Source organism: Olea europaea, chromosome 10 (assembly GCF_002742605.1).
Source record: "Olea europaea var. sylvestris chromosome 10, O_europaea_v1, whole genome shotgun sequence".
NCBI classification, from domain to species: Eukaryota; Viridiplantae; Streptophyta; class Magnoliopsida; order Lamiales; family Oleaceae; genus Olea; species Olea europaea.
In genome coordinates, this window is record NC_036246.1 from 23830105 (window position 1) to 23850557 (window position 20453).

Below are 20453 nucleotides of genomic sequence, written 5' to 3' on the forward strand. Positions count from 1 at the left end.
AAACACAACTTTCTTTAATGATGTCGAAAGGGACTAAAATGACATTTTTAGTATTACCATCCCGCCCCTAGATTCTACCTAGATTTTTAGCAGCCAAAACAAGGATTTGTATGGGCCAGCGAGCAGCAAATTCAGTTGTCGCATCAAAGAATTAGCAACCGTAGGGGCAGTCGCCATAAAAGTCCAGAATGTGCTGAAGAGAATGATTTGGCAGTCGCCATAAAAGTCCAGAATGTGCTCAAGAGAATCATCCAAATCTCTTAACTCATGAGCATTTATGCAGTCGTATAAAAGAGGGATGTAGGGTTGCTTTCAGCTTTTCACGGATGTTCTCCTCAAAGCATTTATTCTCTTCATCTTTGCAACCGCATAACCCAAGCTAATATCCGAACTTGCTCCATTTGCAAAATTTGCTGTTCAAAGAAACAGAATAACGCAATAAAACATGGTCTTAAACAACAAAATCCCTGAAACAGTACTCAATTTCGTCCGACTCTCTCTAATCCTATGTAATACATCATCTTCAGTCACTCCTTTGTTATAATAATCGAAAAGACCCAAACTAAATAAGGAAAGTGAAAGAGTATGACACCACCACAATCAGCAAGACAAGAACCCATCAATTTACACACTTGTATCACAACAACATCTGACATTACAAAATTACAGTGCTGCTTATAGTGCAATGACAGGACATAAAACATGTTTCCACTCAACAGTCGTTACATTGCATGATTGATATATAATATTATTATACAGTTGTGCTGTACACCCATACACCCCTCTCACAACGAGGGGAGTCCAAAAATATAATATTTATGTGGGCCCCCCTCATATTGTGAGAGGGCTATACATCGTGGTATATAACATGGTGTACAAGAAGTTTTATTGATTACTATATTAGACACTACTGTACAGTTCAAAATGAGTACGGTTCAATCTAACATACCAAACATGTCAATAATGTTTTAGATTCAGACAACGATGCACTATCTTGATGAATAGGGAGTTTCTCAAATGACAAATCAAATGCTATCTATTTGAAAGTAAGCAACACAACCAAAAATCTTTTTTGTTATTCTCCAGACAAAGTAAGGATGCTTCACTATAAAAGAATTATAAAAGTTGCATGCCTAGTAAATATCCATGTGAACAGAGATTCTTTAGGTGAACCTCTAAGTAAAGTTAAATGTTGATACAATCTACATAATTGTAGATTTTAATTTAAACGAGGAATCATCTCTCTCACTGATTAAATGAATAAATGCATAGTCAAATAGTTCAACAAAGCTGATTCAGAAAACGTAGCAGAATCCCAGCAAAATTCTCAGGTAAAATTAAGTCTAAATAAATTCTTTTGGACTAGAAAGGCCATAATGAATAATATAAAAACATTTCAAATAATTAAAACTGCATTGTGAATTCTATCCAACATTCAAGTGATAATCTATAATAGAAGAAAGGATAGAGAAATATATCCAGTAATGAAGGAGTTATTAAATGAAACTATGAGATGCACAATCCATAAGCGTTGCGATTAAGTTCGATAGGGAAAGTAGGAGGAAGGGGAACCTGCAAGGACAAAAATATGAATTAGTAATTTCCTTATCCTCATTTACGACTTTTGTTAATGAGAATAAGAGAAACATTTTCATAGCCATTTCTGTACATTTAGTGTAGTCTACGAATAGAGTAATACATAGAGATGAAATAAAAGAATTTCGTTGAAATTGTTTGATTGCAAATTTCTCTGAAAAGGCTAATCACAGGTTCTTCTCTCAGAACAAGAGAACTGCTGTGCTCATTACTTAACTTATTGAATAGATGAATTATAACCAATGAATATATATTTTTCCTTAGAGGCTGAATCTATCATTAGAAGAATAGTGCAAAACGTTGACATGCAAATCAAACTTCCACTGAAGAGAAGTTTAGGAGCATTGGGGCAGGATTCTGACAGTGAATGTCCCAATAAGCTATCAATCAAGCACACTGAACTGATTCATAACAGAAATGCCTAGGTGGTGGTAGTGGTGAATTGAAATCTCCCTAATTTTTACCAGTAATTTTGTCTCTTCATATCTTTAACAGAGCTGGACTGTATTTTAGCATGTGTTGACAGAAGTTTTAGTCATGGTGTCATATAGGTGACAAGCTGTAGTGACAACTCAATGTGGGGCTGTTCAGTGTAAATAGGATTTAAGAAATCTTTTAGTTAGGAATAAAAATACAAAAATATCATAAGATGTGCCTTCTCACTTACATCATGTCAAGAGAGGCGGCTCTTGCAAAAGTAGAGAAAGTGGCACAATGATGTGGCTGACTGGACCAGCTGACCATTGACTTTGACTAGTTTTCTGCTAAATGAAAGAAACTGTGCTGGGCTAAAAGAAACCTGATTCACTTTGCCAAAAACGTAAGCTGCTGGAACACGTTTTTCTCTTATTTTAAATGGATTGTCCAGATTTTGCCAAATGTCAAATTACCTACTGTTGGATGAAGACTTCTAATGGCTTCTATATTAATTGGCTTGGCTGGACGTGAAACCCAGAATTCTGATTCCTTATTTTCTCTCACCTCACGAGTTCCTCTTTGCCTCTCGTCTCGTCTCGTCTCGTCTCTCTCTCGATGGTCCTTCAATCTATCAATTTTTGCACTCCAAAAATTAGCCCTGTTGATGAGAAATTAACCCAACTTTGTATAGATAATCTTGAGTGATTTAACAAGGTGTATTGGTGTTATTCTTGAGTGAATGCTATTGTCGAATGTATAGAGGCTTATGTTGAAATAATCTTGAGTGATTGTTGTATAGGCTTCGATTTATCATTCTTAGTGAATGTTGTATGGTTTATGAGGCTTAATTTTGGGGGAAATCTTGTGTGATTTTGGCTGAATGCAACGAAGATTGTACCGGACAGATTTTGGTTCCATTGATATAGTGATTCTTCTGTTTCACGGAAGCTCAAAAGGGGATTAGGAACGAAATTCTGAACCTCTTGCCTTAGGGCTAAAATACCCCGTTCTTTCTTGTATTTTCTGCATTTTTTCTTTCATTTCAGTTTTTGCAGTTTACTATTTTTGTTGATTGAAGTGGACTGATTTTTTTTTTTTTAACTTTTCGTAACAATAGCATTATTCTTATGACATATATACTGATAGAGGAAGTATGAATACCCCCAATTTAAAAAGAAAACAAAGACGGGAATTGCCACTACTACATGGTGATTGGCACATGTTATGCTACCATTTCCTTCCCTATTTTAAGTGCATTAGAAGAGATTCTCATATACGTGATGTAGTTTTGAAAAATCAACTAAATCACTTTGCTCTCTAGCTACTATGTTAAAAAGCAATGTGTGTGTGAGAGAGTGAGAGTGTGTGAGTGAGAGAGAGAGAGAGAGAGAGAGGATAATTGGTGCTAAATTATGATTGACGTGCATTAGGTTGAAATTATGATTGCACATACTGATTCGGATAAACAACTTTAGGCTTAAAAAAATGGGATAATTACAGCTCTGATTTTGAACTTCTCAAAATTTTGCAAGTTGTACCAAATATATGATTTGTAATAGCGTTGGTCCCAAGACCTCTAAACGATTTCCTACCAAAAGTCAATATTTGACAATAATTTACCCAATTTTAAAAACGGTAAAATTTCTTTTAACCTTTTATTAATTATATAAAAAAGGTTACACCTTTATAATATTTGCAATGAAATTCTCAAACCTTTAATAAATATTTGTCTTTCCCAATTCAAACAACCACCTACTAGCCATTTGTAGGTGGGGCTGCAGTCGTCATCGCCTCCACCCTCATTATTGATTTTGAAGAAAATTTTATATATTTATATATTTCTTTCAAGTTCTTTAACAGTTCTCGCTTAGAAAATACGAAGTTGATGGGAATGGGGAAAATGGAGTACGCGAAGGTGAAGGAAATAAGGCGAGATCGGCTTTGCTTTATGATTAACCTAGAATATTCATTTCCCCAATTTACCCAATCTCAACCTTTAAACCATAACCCACTCACAGAAACCTCCTCTGTCTTGACTGGTGAGCCTCAAAATAGTCACCATCGCTTGAGCTGCAGTAAGATTTGCCATTGTCCCCGTCTCATCCCTATATTCTCCATCTCCATCAACTCAGTTTCCTTATAATAAGAACTCTCAATCTCCATCAACGCAGTTTCCTCCTAATAAAAACCTTTAAAAAATTGAAAAGAAACAAATAAAGATAAATAAAATTTTAAAAACCAATAGTAGCTATGATGGTGGTGGCTCTTTCACCTACTAATGGATGGTTTGGTTTGGTTCGAGTTCGGGTTAGGGTTAGGTGGTTGTCTGGGTCGAAAAAAGTTGAAAATTTTGTCAACAGGTAGACTTTTTTATGGAAACCTATAGAGATGGTTTCAATGCACATTTATTAATTGTTTGGGCATACATTGTAAACATTTTAAAGGTTTGGGACTTCCAAGGTAGAAATACCTTGTTTAATTATTAGTGCGATAAAAGACCATTTTACTCTTTCCAAAATTGGTCAAAGTATAGTCAAAATCTTCTTTTTGTCAATTAACGAATTTTTTGATGAAAATCGTCTAGAGCTCGTTCCACCACACAAGTTTAAAAGATTTGGGATTAACGCTGCTACAAACTAAAGATTCGGATAAAATTTACGAAAATTTAAAAGGTTTGAAATTGTGGCTCCGATTGTCCCACAAAAAATGGTCCATGTCTAATCTTCATCTTCACTTTTCCATTTTTCATTTGAAGACAATTTAAGTGCCTTCAACCATGGAAGACATTCTTGTGACGTAGCATAATCTAAAAGAAGATTTATGTAATTTAGTATTTTAGATACTAGAGTGCAACGTGAATCAAAGTCGGGCTTTTACAAACTAAAATATATTTTGTTAGAGTGAAAAGACTACACGATTTTTCTTGTTTTAGTATTTTTATTCTCATTCTCATTCTCCATTTTCTTTACCTAACCCCTCGATATGGGGTTTTCATTTTTCCAATTTTAGTTCCTCTTAGATTAGCAGTGGTCACATCTGATTTTTTGCTAAAGAAAGTAAATACTTTGATTCTATTTTTTTCCTTGTCACTCTCCTATGTTGATAAGAATCTGAAGCTGGAAGTGATAAAATCTCCGTTTATATTGTTACATTAAACCCTATTTGAGTTTCATTATTCTTAAAACTCATTTTTTTTCGTAATTTTTTCTAACCATATATTCTTTCATATAATAATATTATACATAAATATAAAACTTTTCTCTTTAATTGCACATTTTTCAAAAAATTCACAATTCAAAAATACATTATCCCCCCAAAAAGCTCAAAAAGGGCTATAATTGTATTATTAAATTTCACATCATTAGAATCCTTTGATTAGGTAATCAAATGGTTCGTAATTTTCCCTGCCTAGCAAGTAGCATCGTGTGATAGTGAAAGTAGATAAATTGTCTTTACTCAATTGTAATACGGCCCAAGGGATATATTTTTAACTCATAATTGAAGCAGAGAATAATTCACAAATTATTCTGTTTTAATATAGTGGTAATGAAATTGTTAAGATAGATGAATACAAATAATTTGAAACTCATAAAATATAAAATAAGAATATACATTAACAAAGTGAATTTAGTTCAAACTAAAATGTTAATGGAACATATTAAAATAGACTATTGTTTAATTTGTTTTAACTTAAAACTAGGGGGTCAACAAAATTAGCTCAAAATCGGATGAATCCAATGGAGTAGTTTTACTTCATTCGATCAAGCAAGTTGTCTTTAAAAAGCTTACCCTCTCTATGAAAATGATTTAGATAAGTGACACAAATTCTTTATGAGTTTTTAGTTTTACAATTAACCCCCCAAAAAAAAAAAGGCCTTTTCTAATTTTATTATTATTATTATTATTTTTAAAGATATGTAAAAAATTTCAATAATAGATAATTTAATATAATATACCACAAACACTTAATTTATTCTATTCTTCCCCTTCAAATGAATTGCATTTGATTTAATAACTCTATCTTAGAATGAAAAAAGATCAATTTTTAGCCGGACAGTATTATTAGTTCGCACTACATAAACCCCCACTTAAAACGATATATTTTTGAATTATCGACATGCTTCACCCTACTTGCACACCCAAAAACAAATCTATACAACAAACCCTCATTACTACATAGATTTTTAGCAGAGAGGTTATCAAATGAAGGTTCTTGTCTCATCGAAGAATCAGCAGCCGTTTGGGGGCCCTCTCCAAAAAAATCAAGAATGTGCTCAGGAGAATAATCAAAATCTTTAGCTTATCAGCATTTATACAATCATATAAATGGGGCTTTAGGGTTGCTTTCCTATATTAACCTTTTCACATATTATTCTCCTCATAGCATTTAGTCTTTTCATCGTTGCAAGCAATTAGCGCATCTCCAATATACTCTTTAAAAGTGAGTGCTCTCTATTTCATAAAATCAACTTTAAAATTATGTTTCAATAGACTATTTAAAATAATCTATAATTATATTAAAATATAACATGAATGGAGAATCTTTTTTGGACAATTTTAACCACCTACAATTCAATTATTTTAATAATACATTACTTTTCATTTTTCGATATATAATAAATATTATATAATTATTGTCATTTATGTAATATATGTTATTAATTCTCAATGAATTGACATTCATATTAACCTAGATTCAATGAATTTTCACTTAATGAATCTTGAATATATGAATCTAGATTTATTATAGATGAATTTATTCATATCCATCTATCTAGAAATTTTGATGGATGTTTAATTTTTTGTATTAATTATTAATTTTTATGTATCAAATGTAATACCAAAAGATTATTCATTTATAGTGTTTCATCATTACAAAACAATTTGAATCATAGAAATTGTGTTTTGAGATTATAATTTGAGTACAATTTTCTTCTCTTAAATTTCTATGCAAAATTTTATTTTCTTTAATTCGTCCGAAACTCATCAAATCCTCCAACAAATTGGTACCAAATATAACTTTTACTTCACTTATAAAGTATTTTAGAATAACGTGCAATGCACGTTCAATTTTGACTAGTATTTTAAAATAATGACTAGTTTTAAATCTTCAAATTTGGAGAGTCAAATCCACACTCTATAATTCAATACATTCAAAGTATTTCAATTTTCAATACTAATTATATTGACCAATCAAATACTTACAAAGAAAATAGAGGAAAATAATATAATAATTTGGACGAAGATGGGTGAAAATAAATGATATGAAAAATAATAAATACATATTGGGAGTAGTAAAATTAAATTAAGCGTTAATGATGAATTTTGGGTATTTAAAATTTTTTACTCTCTAGTTTTATATATGCTCTTTAAGTTACAAAATATGCTCTTTAAGAATAGAGAGTTTTTTGGAGATGGTTTTATAACCTGAGGTGCCCATCTCACAAGAAAAATGAAAAAAAACTTGTTCCATTTGCTGAAATTGTTGTTGTACGAAACATAATAAGCCGAAGTACATTGTCCCCATACAACATAATTCTTGCAACACTTCTCTATTTCATTTTTTCCTCTGTAATTCTAGACAACATATCTTCTTCAATTAATTAATGCTTGTTAAGACATGATCATGATACTGTTAGTTTTATGCCCGCTGGAATTTTAATGGTAATAAAAGATGTTTTCATTAGTAGTACGAATTATTTACCACGTTTCGCATATTTAATTTGATCAAACAATTATAAGGTTCCATAATCACATTTGATTATATTTAAGTTGTTAAAGGTAGAAAGACACAATTTATAAAGTGATAAAAATGAAATCTTTCACTCTTGGTAAATAAAATTGGAAGCCTTCTATTGACCAGATGTAACACCTCAAATCTACGTGTAGTCCACATCAGGGCCACCATGGATGTGAATACCAAGTAGGCTAGCAACATCTTGCTATTGTCGATTTTATATCCCATAAATATACGGATCGTAACAAATATTATAGTGGATCTAAGAGTTTCGATATCGTTGACACAAGAACTATAATTTAATACATAATTTACTATTTCTAATGTGATTATTTATCCAAATTATTCTAATTAAGCAAAATAAATGAAACGTGCACAATCTATCGAATTCGAGTTTATAAAGTATGAATGTGGATGCTAAAACTTACAATTTCATTTATGACATCCCTTTAATTCCACTAATCAAGATTTTTCACTAATGTAGGGTTCATTTATGAAATCCCTTTCATTTATCTCTCTCAAATTCAAATTGATTCTATTTAACTAATTCAATTCCATATATCTATGTGAATTCGGATACACTTTAGTTAAATGCGTTAAGTCTCTAAGAATACATGCAATGACCACATTAACTGGGATGTTATCTCTAGGCTTTTATACTAGTTTCCAAATCTTACTATGTGGTCTAAACCTAAAACCCATCTCGATTCTTAATAGATTCACACAATCATAGAATTATTGGCCAAGTAATTCAAAACATTAAAATCCATAAATAAAATCAACACATAAAATTAAAGAATTAGAATCTTGAAAATTAAATTAAAAGGTCACATATAGATTATATTGTTTGTTCCAACTAGTGATCTAGTTCCTCGTATTAATAAAAGGAAAACAATAAAAAGAATATAAAGTTTTTAATCAGGTTTTGAAATCTTGATCATAGAAAAAGTTGAATCTTGCACCACGAATCTTCTTCAATCTCAAAAGTTTTCAAACCTTAGCTTTTTTCTTTTTGATCTTGATAATTATGTATTTTTCTGTGTTCCATAAAAAGAAAAATGAACACTATATATAGAAGTCTTTAAAAACCATAAAAAGCAGTCCTGAAGCATCTTCAATGAAGAATTTAAGTGTAATTAGGAATAGAATTTTTGATATTTAAGTGCACCTTTGTCCTTCATATTAAGTTCTTGTGCATCTCAGGTCCTCTTTATTTGAATGGTCAATCGTCTACTTCAAAGCTTGATCATTTAGGTCTCCAATTCCTCAATTTTGTATAGTTTCAATTCGATTTTATCTAAACTTATCCAATTCGAAATTTACCTGCAATTAACCAAATTAAACCTAAATTAAATAGAAATTCGCTCAAAATAATTACAAATAAATAAGAATCAAGGCAGGAATAAACACATTAAATGCACTTTATCACTTGCCATGTGGAGACCTTGCATGCTTTCCACAATCCTCGCCTAGGTAAAGTGAAGATTATGAGTCATAAGCTTCGCCTCCAGCAACATTACATGTCCCACAGTCTTCTCATGAGTACCATCTTCATCGAGTCTCGCATAAGATCAGAGGATGACGAACTCTAATTGGTTCGGTAGGCAAGGTCCTTCGCCTTTGGTATTTAGTATCCACATTATAATGTCCCACGGTATTAGTGGATCAGTTCCATAAGAACACATTTCTAAATATTGGTATAGAATTCATTGAGATCAGGGAAGATCTAGGAGAATAATCTTCAATAAAATAATTTAATAGGAAAAGAAAACAATACCTCGAACAACCATAATTTCCTAGCTAATAGGGGCGCTACTATCGTGAATCATGGTTACCACATCTTAACCTATGGACCTAAGAAATTATAAATAAATACAACATTAATATTTATATTCTTTCTTATACATTTTTTTACGCTCTTCCATATGACAACATCTACACTCTTTTTTTCTTTTTTAATTCATCCATCACGTTACTGCACAAATTTCCTCTACATATGGAAGAATGTAAACCAAGTTGTCATGTAATATGTACACATAGGCTATAGCGTTATTCTAAATACAAATGCACAAATAATATCAAAGGTATACATTTTTTTTCTCTAAATTCTAGCCAAAACTCTGCTTTCTTGACTTTCCCACACCTATATTTCCCATGTTCTTGTTATTGTGTTCTTATATTTTGACTTGATTGTCATAATACTAAAAATTACCATCATTTTTATTTATCCAGTTCTTATATTGAGTCATGCTGTAGTAACATAATTGTTGACATAATGTCACATGACATTTTATCATTGAATTGTTTTAAATATAGTTACGTCACTACTGTTAAGGTATATAGTCTCTCATCGAATAAAGATGAAAATATAGACCAACTTTTAAGGTTTTGGGTTATTCCTCTTAATAAGGTTAACTTTTTAAGTTGGAACCCAAAATCTTAGAGCTCATTAAACTCTAAAGAGCAATTTGATTCGATTAGGACTAAAAAATGAGTACACAGATTTCAATATTGATCTTCTCAAACGAGCCATTATCTTGCTGTGACATGTTAAGGAATATAATCTACATCGAATAAAGATGAAAACATAAATCAACTTATAAGATCTTAAGTTACTCCTCTTAACAATATTGACATTTTTAAGATGGAATCCCAAATTTTAACTTGCTTAACAACTGCATCTGCCAACCATTTTTTATCAAAGTGGCATAACCCTCTTATATTAAGGTAAAGATTTTTAAAAGGGTAGTTGGCATAACACACCTAAAATTTGCTTGTATCGTGGAATACCATCCTTTAATTTTGATGCAAAAAAACCCCTAAACTATTCATATTTTGAGAAATAAAACTTTTTCATCTTTTATTCATGTAAAAGGACAAGTTTGTCCTCCTCTTTAAATAAATAAATAAAAAGAAAAGATTATATTCCACAACATTTGAGTGATTTAGGGGGATTTTGTGTCAAAATAAAATGATAGGAGTGTATTACACTATACAGATAAAGGCGAGGGGGTATTATGCCAATTATCCTTTCTAAAGCTTATATCAAGCAATTGACTAATAATAATAATAATAATAATAATAATAATAATAATAATAATAATAAAATAAATAAATAAATCCTAAACTTGAGTTATTGAATAAGTTTTTCTATAAATTCCTGTTTGTGCTCCATTTTATTTAAAATGCATTTTTTCTCTATTCTTTTTAACCAAATATTTTTCGATAAAATTATATTACATATAAACCAAAAAATTTTCTTCTTTTTTAACTATACATGTTTAAAAAATCACTATTTTAAATAACATTTTTTTTTGTCTAAAATCTCGTTAAAATGGGGCCTAAACAAGGGCTAAGTGTCAAATTGTCCGACTAAGCCTAAGTTGTTTATCTTTTTAAAAATAGTTAATCTAAAAGTTTACATTTTTATATAAAGTAATGTATTTTATACACCACTCAGGTGTAGATGGGTTTATTTTCAAATTTCAAGCCTCCTACTCTTAATTTCATAGCTCTGTCCGTGCATTATCGCTTTCCCTCATCTTGCCACTTTGCATAAGTTTATTGCACTCTATTTTATGCTTCAAACTTCAATTTTCGCCCCCGTTTGAGAAACAATTTTTTTGGAAAAATGTGTGTTTGAATAGTAATTTACTGGAGAATGTGTGATTAAAAAATAAATAAATAAAGTTTAGAGTTTACGTGTAAAATTATTTTATGAAAGAATGTGGTTGAAAAAATGAGTTACGGGCATGTAGTCAAAATGGGTAGATGATGAGGGTGCTACTAAGATGCCAAAGTAATTAGGACGTCCTATTAAACCTACTATGTCCTATTATCGACTATTTAAAAAAAATATTGCATGTTATAAACACCGTACATTATTTTCTCTTAATTGCAAATTTCGCTGTATTATTAATTGTTTAAATATTTCAAGAACATGAGTGTTACTACAAAACCAAGTGCATCGCATGTGTTTCTACTTAGTATTAATAAATACTGAACTCTTATGGTAGTTTGATTAAAAACAAGAAAGTAAATAAATATATTAATAGCTGTAAATTTCTTTCTTCCTTTGTTTTACTCATAACTTCACATCAACCCATTAGTATTTTAGTTGTATGGCAGCAGCATCCTACCCAAATTCTCTTATGGGTAAAAAGATCTAAAATAAAGGCTAAATACAAACATACACCCACCAAAATTTTCTGTTTTATTGCATTGATTAGGCGATGAAAATGGTGGATTTTACATGAACACATAATCACCAATTATATAGCATCTTTCATGCACCAAAATTACGGCCTCTGCACAGATTCCTTACTTTGGGCGACATGCCTCCTCAACAGGCCCAACTTGTCTTGCAAACTGAAAGAAAAATATGAGAAGAAAAAAATTCTCTAAATTAATATGCACGTTACTTTTTCAGATGAAACAATTCTTTTTCGAGCTGTGCATGTGAGTGTGCGCCTGTTCTAGGTGTGTCGCACAAATTAATTTGAAATAGGGAAAAGGGACCTGAAAATATTGTTCTAATTTCTTTTTAAGAGCAGAATATTCTTTCTTCACTTGTCGGAAGGTTCTCTTGCATCTGTAAAAACATCAAGTATCAGTTAATATCATTAAAGTCTATATTAATGAACAAATGCCCATGGATGCTCTCTTCAAAATCTAAATACAAGCAGGTTTGAAAACCTGTAGTTTTCCTACATTTAACTCATGACCCAGAAAAAAGAAAAAGAAAAAAAAAAATTAGAGACTTTGGCTGCATGGTCTATCAGATTTAGACAGTAAATTGTATACATGACTAAAAGTAGAAAATTAATTACCCTTCGCCGTTTCCTGTTCTGCAGTACTCTCTGAATTGTGTGCTCTCATTTTTCAACTTTTTGGCTCCAATGCTGCAAATATAGATTACACAAATAGGAGGGTTATATTTGAAAGATGAACAAAGATACCCGCAAGATCTCTATCTTGATTTATTTTGATTATGGAATAATTATTGTTCTTTTCTTTAAATAATTACCTGCAACTACTTCCTTTGAACTGGTGCATATAGTTGTCCAGCTTAGTGAAATCAAGAGGGTTCTTCTCCGCCCTGACAAGAAAAAGGAAATACAAATTCATAATCAAGAATCTAAGCTTTTGATGTCAATTTTAGTCAGGTGTGTATTTAAACCTTATGAGTACTGAATTGCATCTCCAATGGGGACTGAGAAATCCCCAGAGTCAATTCAGTGACAATCTTGCAACTGATATGCCCCAAAAAAAAATAAAAATAATAATAATAAATAAAAATAAATAAATAAATAAAAGTCTAAGATTTTACTCACAAAGCCTGCTCTATATTTTGGATTAATCGAGCTGAATCCCTGTAGTACAAAGTGACAACTTCTTCCACAAAATTCGGATTTGCATCATCCTGTAGCTCTTCCAGCTGAGTAAATTGTTCTTGATCTAGATATCCCTGGACAATGTCCCATATTATTTTGATTCTCAACAACACAACAAAATAAAAATATTTAGACAATGCTCTTTCAACACCGCGCATCATTCTAACATTCATGTATATATATATACACCTAATAATACTTTGTGTGTGTGAGAGAGAGAAAGAGAGAACACTTATACATGGAACTTTCTCACCAGAAACTTGCAAAAACGAATGTGTTTTGAATGCAAAATTCTCTTAATATGGGAGAAATAGAAAAGTTTCACCTAGAACGAAGGAATAATCCTGTGTTGGCTAGTTGAGCCACAATTAATACTAAGAAAATAGTAATTAAGAAATACCTGATCAAAAAGGGACTTCTTCATGTTAGCAAGTTGTCTATGTGAATTCCTTTCCATTGAAGAAATGTGTGATATAAAAAAAAAGTTGGGAAAGAGAGAGAAAGAGGCGTTCAATAGAAATATGTTATAATTGAAATAAGAATGCAATATAATTTTGCATGAAGCTAGAGGGTTTATATAGGGCAAGAGTTGTTCCCCTCTATACATGTATGGACATGTGTATATATGTTCATACATGCATTCATAATATTACGCTGTATTTGTTCAATATATTAATTACAATAATACTACACATTCAAGCTCAAATCCAAACTCAAATTCAGATGGAACACATATCGACACATGTTTAGACTATTTGAAAAATTAAAACAAAAACACTCAATCATTTTATGATACATCAGTCTGTATCTTCACTCCCTATTATTAACTAAGAATGCTTCTTTGCGATATCCATCTAATTTGATTAACAATCTATCATTTTAATTAATCCATCAAGCTTTATTGTTGACAAGAAAATAACACAGAGAAAATTACCAAAGTCCCTACATTTTAATTTTCAATTTTAAAAATCAAATATTAATATTTTTTTAATCAAAAATTATGTAACACTAAACCCCTTCACTCGTAGACTCATTCTTTTGGTTCTCTCTTCCACCGTCTTCCACATTTTACAGCATGATAGAAGAGGGCGTTGAGTTCAGCACGACGAAACTTTGCAGTGAGACTGGGGAGGAAGATCGATAGCGGTGGCTAGAGTTTATGTCGGAGAGGTAGTTTGATTTTTCGATAGAAGAATGGAGCTTTGCAGCGAGACAAGGAAGGAGGACCGGTCGCGGCCATTAGAGTTGATGTTGTTAGGATTATGACTCAAATATGAGTCTTTTGGAGAGGCGTATTCGACTTGGGCTAAGAGAATATTAACATAGGGTTTAAGAAAACAAAATCCTGTTGAAATTGGGTCTCCTAATTGTAATATATTTTTTTGCCTTTTAAGACTCTTATAGGGTTGTCCTATAAATACGAGGCTCCTCTGATTAGTTTGTATAGAATAACATAGAAGCAGTTTTGCTAGTCTGTCTTATATTCTCCATATTGTTGAATTAATAAATATTGTTCCTCTGCTTTTACCCTTTGTATTCTTTCTTTACAAATTCAATATTGTGTTTTCGTGGTGTGATTTAGTATACTTCAATACTGTCATTAAATCTCATTCTTTATAATTCAATTTGGAATCAACGTGTGTTATTAGAGCTTCCGCGCCCAACAAGTGGTATCAGAGCGAGGTTGTTGATTTTCTGTAGATTGGTTGAGATTCTTTCTAGATGGCTGGGTTGAAGTATGATGTTCCGCTGTTAGATCGCAATACAAAGTCCTCATTGTGGCAAGTAAAGATGAGGGCTATTTTCGCGCAATTGGATTTGGATAATGCGTTGCTAGGTATTGAGAGGATGCCAGCTAGTTGGACAATGGAGGAGAAACAACGGAAAGATCGGAAGGCTATTTCATTGATTCATCTTCATCTGTCCAATAATATTATGCAGGATGTCTTGAAGGAGAAAACAGTAGCTGCTTTGTGGTTGAAGTTGGAATAGTTGTGTAAGACTAAGATTTTTACAAGTAAACTGGCCCTTAAGTAGAAGCTGTATTCACATCGCTTGGCGGAAGGAGAGTCGTTGTAAGACCATGTTGCCGTGTTCATGGAAATAGTTGTAGATTTGGAGACGTTGGAGGTTAAGTACGATGAAAATGATCTTGCCTTGAATCTAATGCATCGTTTTGGGATACTATCTTGTATAGTCGAGATACTTTGACTATAGAAGATATCTATGATGATTTGTACTCAAAGGAGAAAATGAAGCATTTGGTTGGAGCTACATTAAGGGATGGGGAAGCTCTTGAATCTCAAGATGGTTGACGAAGAGACAGATCAGAGTTAGATTTAGCAATGTCACCTGTTACTACAGCAAAAGGAAAGGACATGTTCAGAAGGATTGTGATATGTTGTAGGCTAAAGGTGATTTAGCTGTAAATCGTGGGGTGCAACCTTTGAATTCAGACGAAACCAATGTAGTTGAGAATTGTTTAGATGGCGAAGAGGTGATGTTGACCGCAGTATTTGATGTGGAATCTAGGCCTAACGAGGAGTGAATTCTTGATTCAGCATGTTCTCACCATATGTATTCCAATAGAAATTTATTTAAGACATGAGGCTGTTCAACAAGGTGGAGTTGTCATGGGAAACAACCAATCTTGTCGGGTTGCAGGAATTGGTCGAGTTAGATTGAGACTGCGGGATGGAATATTTAGAACAATTTATCAGTTTCGACATGTTCCTGACCTGAAAAGAAATCTCATATCGTTTAGTACCCTGGATGCAAAAGGGTATAAATTCTATGGAGGAGGTGGAGTCTTAAATGTCCGAAAGAGAGTCCGAGTTGTACTAAAATCATGGAAAAGATCCCAATTTTACATTTTGCAGGGGAGTGCAGAACCAATTAAGATGAGATATTTGGACAAGTATAGTACCGTGGTGGAAGTTCAGTTGGGTACAGTACCTCTTATATTGGGCTCTGAGTCAATTCAAAATATTGTTAGGGAGAGCGTTGGTGATTCCACTTTGCCACTAATTTCAGCGAATACATTGTGTTCAGTTGCTCGGGTAGGACTCATCGAGCATAGGTACCATGGTGTCAGCAATGTCTGGGATGTTTCTAGGGACGTTGAAGGCGACAGTTCCAGCAAGGGGTCTTCTGATCAAGCATTTGGTTTGATTTTTGCTACAGGGTTTGCTTCGACCCTGTGTGATCAACATTAATTCCTTGGTGGAATTGGGAACCCTGGGGATTGGGTTCGGGTGTCGATTGTGGACGCCGAGCAGAGAACGAGTGTTTGGTTTATATGAAGTGGTTACTGTATTGAGGAGATTTGGCCAATTAATTTCGATGTAGATGAATTTGAAATCTAGAAGTTTCGTTTGTAGCACCGAAATTTGAGTCAAGGTGGAGATTGTTAGGAGTATGACTCATATAGAAGTCTTTTGAAGAGGCATATTCAACTTGGACTAGGAGAATATTAGCCTAGGGTTTAAGGAAACTAAGTTGAATAAGGAAACAAAATCCTGTTGAAATTGAATCTCCTAATTGTAATATATTTTCTTACCTTTTAGAACTCTTCTAGGGTTGGCCTATAAATACGAGACTCCTCAGGTCAGTTTGTACAGAGTAATACAGAAGCAGTATTGCTAGTCTGTCTTCTATTCTCCATACTGTTGAATTAATAAACATCGTTCCTCTGCATTGACCATTTGTATTCTTTCTTTACAAATTCAATTTTGTGTTTTTGTGGTGTGATTTAGTATACTTCAATATTGTCATTAAATCTCGTTCTTTATAATCCGATTTGGAATCAACGTGTGTTATTGGAGCTTCCGAGCCCAACAGATGTGGAGAGATAGTTTGATGCTTAATTCGAATTTGGTTTGAGCTTATGCTTGAGGAACCTTAGAAATCCCAATTTTACAGTATTGTAACAAAGGGCATTGACTTGGGATGGTGCCAGTGGTGTACCTGTATATCAGTTCAATGGTGACGACGCTATAGGCCATGCTAGTGGTTGTGGACTTGGTGGATTGGAGAAGGTGGTGGTGGTGGTTTGGATTTTATGTGGATGTGGTGGTGGTTATGGTAGAGGTGGAAGCGATGTTTGGGTAGTGACGATGTATGTCGAGTGGTGGTTGGATAAAAGTGGGTGGGACAAAAAGCGATTGTGAGCAATAAAATAGGTAATTGTGAACTAATAATATGCAACTTAAAAATTTTGTGATTTGTGACTAAATTATTAATGTGATCCATAATTTTTGTCTTCGTATTTGTAACTTTGTGATATTTTTGATTAATACATGACTGTGATCATAAATTTTGTATTATTGTGATGTCGATCTATTTAATTAATAAATCACAAAATTGTTATAAAGTGATCACAAACTTTTTTTTTAATTTTCTTATTTTTGAAGTGCATGTCGAAACCTTTATATTTTGAGCTGGGGGTGCAGAACCCTCAGTTCACAGACCTCTTACAGAGGTCTCACATCATGTGGGGTCCAAATTTTTTTATCATTTTTTATAACAATATAACAATATTATCGTTATTCCTTTTTAGTACCGGAATTAAATTGTTCGAGAAAATGCATAAAACCCTCAAATCATTAAAAAGGCACATATTCAAGAAGGGATAGCCCACTCATGAATTTTATTATTAATTTATTGGGAATGATCCCTGCAAGTTGTGCAACAAGTTTTCACTTGCCCATAATCTTGATTTTAACTAGATTTTTGAAAAAAAAAAAGAAAGAAAGAAAAGAAAAAAAAATCCTAGGGCGCTTTCATGATAGGGAAATCATGGTATCATTAAGGGCTTCTATAAAAACAATTAGGCCCATTTGACATGATTTTTGAAAAAGTAAAAGGAAATTTTGAGATCTACAAATTGTTTTTGGATTCGTTTGGCTAATTTTATTATGGAAAAATTTCATAAGTAAGAATTAATTATGACACATTTCAAAAACAAGAAAAAAATTTCAAATTTCAAAAATCAGGTTTTTATTAAAAATTATTTATAGTTAAATTAACTAATTGATTGCTTTAGAAATTAAATATATTTAAGTCATAGATTTATATAATTTGGTCATAAATTAACGATTTGATTCGTCACTTATTATTTTTTTGTCACAAATTAGAAATTTTATGTCACAAATTATTTTACGATCACAATTCACAAATTTTATAAGTCAGAGTTTGTTCATCGGTCACAAATCGAAAAATTTATAAGTCAGGATTTATTTATTGGTCACAAATCACAAATATTACAATGCACAACTTATTATACAGTCACAAATTATCAAATTATTGGTCACAGATTAACAATTTATTAAGTCATGCCCTATTTTTCGGTCACAATTTATCTTTTTCATTGGTCATAAATTAACCAATTTAATGATCACAGTCAACCAAATAATTTGTAACCACCACCAACACTTACGATTCACAGTCATAATTTTCATGTCACGTATCCAATTATGAGTCACGGTCACAATTTTCAGGTCACATATTTATTTGTGAGTCACAAATCAACCAAACCGCCATGACCACCACAACCACTGCCATGACCAACTGTGACTCCCAAATTGTGAGTTACAATTGGGAGTCATAATCACAATTTTTAGGTCACATATCCAATTTCGAGTCACGGTCACAATTTTCAGCACAACCAACAATGCTGTCATCGCAGCCAGCACCACCTCCTCTACTGCCATTGAAACCCACTCCACCGCCAGATCTAATAAAAATGAACAAATCTCAACTGCCCAAAATCATCACCCTACCACCATGACCATGACCGACATCATCATCAATTCTCTGAATGCCAATAGCACCACCACTTCACTGTCGTCATCACCACGACCTGCAACCACCAACATCTCACCATCACCACCGCCCCGACCCCCACCGTTGGCCACCACTCCAAACACCGCTACACCTGCGCACCCACCAGATCCACCATCACGCCGCCACACACCATCACCATCGTCTCACACAAAACTGCCGCATCCTCACGCCACCGTTGCCGCGCACACACCATCCCAACCACCACAGATCACGATGGGTAGTTCCTCTGATTGTAGGATCTCCTCAGATCACCACCAGTTTGTCGAAGCTGCAACGGAGCAGCTCTCTATTGTTTGTTCTCCAGTCGCTGGGCAGAGACGTGATAGAGAGAGAATCGGGGGATAGGGGGGAAATGAAAGTGGAGAATAATTAGGATTTTGAGAATACTTAGGGTTAGAAATTATTATTTATTAGATTAATTTTTAAATATATTAATTAATTAAAAATTTTTCTAGATTTGTGAAATATTAAACATGACATCTTATTTATGAAATGAGGATTTTTAATCTATTAGAATATGTAATTTTCACTTTTATTAAAGTGTTTTTGATAGTTAAAAGAGAATGTGGCTTCCTTTAAATGCACTTTTGGAATGAAAAATACTTTTAAATATTAGTTTTCAAACAAAAATTACAGTAGTTTTCTTTAAAAATATTCTATAATGTTAAACTGGCCCTTACTATCCCTTTTGATTTAGTTGAAACAATTAATCAAAATCTAAATTAAAGTTATCAATTAATTTTATTTGCATATTTTACGGGGATCAACAATTTTTATCAACTTTTTTATCTTAAATTTTATCAACTTTTATCAAAATCTATTAAAAATTTTGATTTTTTAGCGAAACCCAAACTGCATGTTTTTGGTTCGTTGTTTTTAGAAAATCTCGAACCCACATTATCATACAACTAATGCTTTTATATACACCTATCTGGAACATATACATGCTAAGTTTGACGTCAAATAATATCTAATTATTCCATGTAAAGTTACTTTTCAATTTGGGGAATCCGATTTTTATAACTTTCCATTAAAGTCGATTATTTAGATCATTCAAATTATAATTTAGCCAGTGCTTATTTTGTATAATGTGTGTCCAGATCATACGTTGGACTGAATAGGTTTTATTCGTTAATAATAATTTGGATCTTACAAAGGGATGTGATGGTGAGTGTCAACTTAGTTGAGACGTACATTAAGTTTCACATAAGATAGTTCAACTTCATTTATAAAAAACCATATACAGTCCTATAAATTAACTATTAGCCTCCATTTGATAAATTTTATGAATTTTTTTTTATCTATTTATAATTTAAGTCATATGTAAATTCTTAGATGGAGAAAATCTTCAGTAGGACGGTCGCACTGAAGGAAGGGTCACGCACCAGGGTGGCACTTCAACATTGGGTGGTCGCACCAAGTGGACGACTCCTCACTGAAGATTTTCTCGCTTAGATGACATACGA

The 20453-nt window shown here is 32.6% G+C and overlaps 1 pseudogene; it reads right to left on the minus strand.

Annotated features, from left to right (window-relative positions):
- Positions 1 to 12070: 12070 nt before the first annotated feature.
- On the minus strand, positions 12071 to 13600 carry LOC111402688 (annotated as a pseudogene).
- Between the last annotated feature and the right edge of the window lie 6853 nt (positions 13601 to 20453).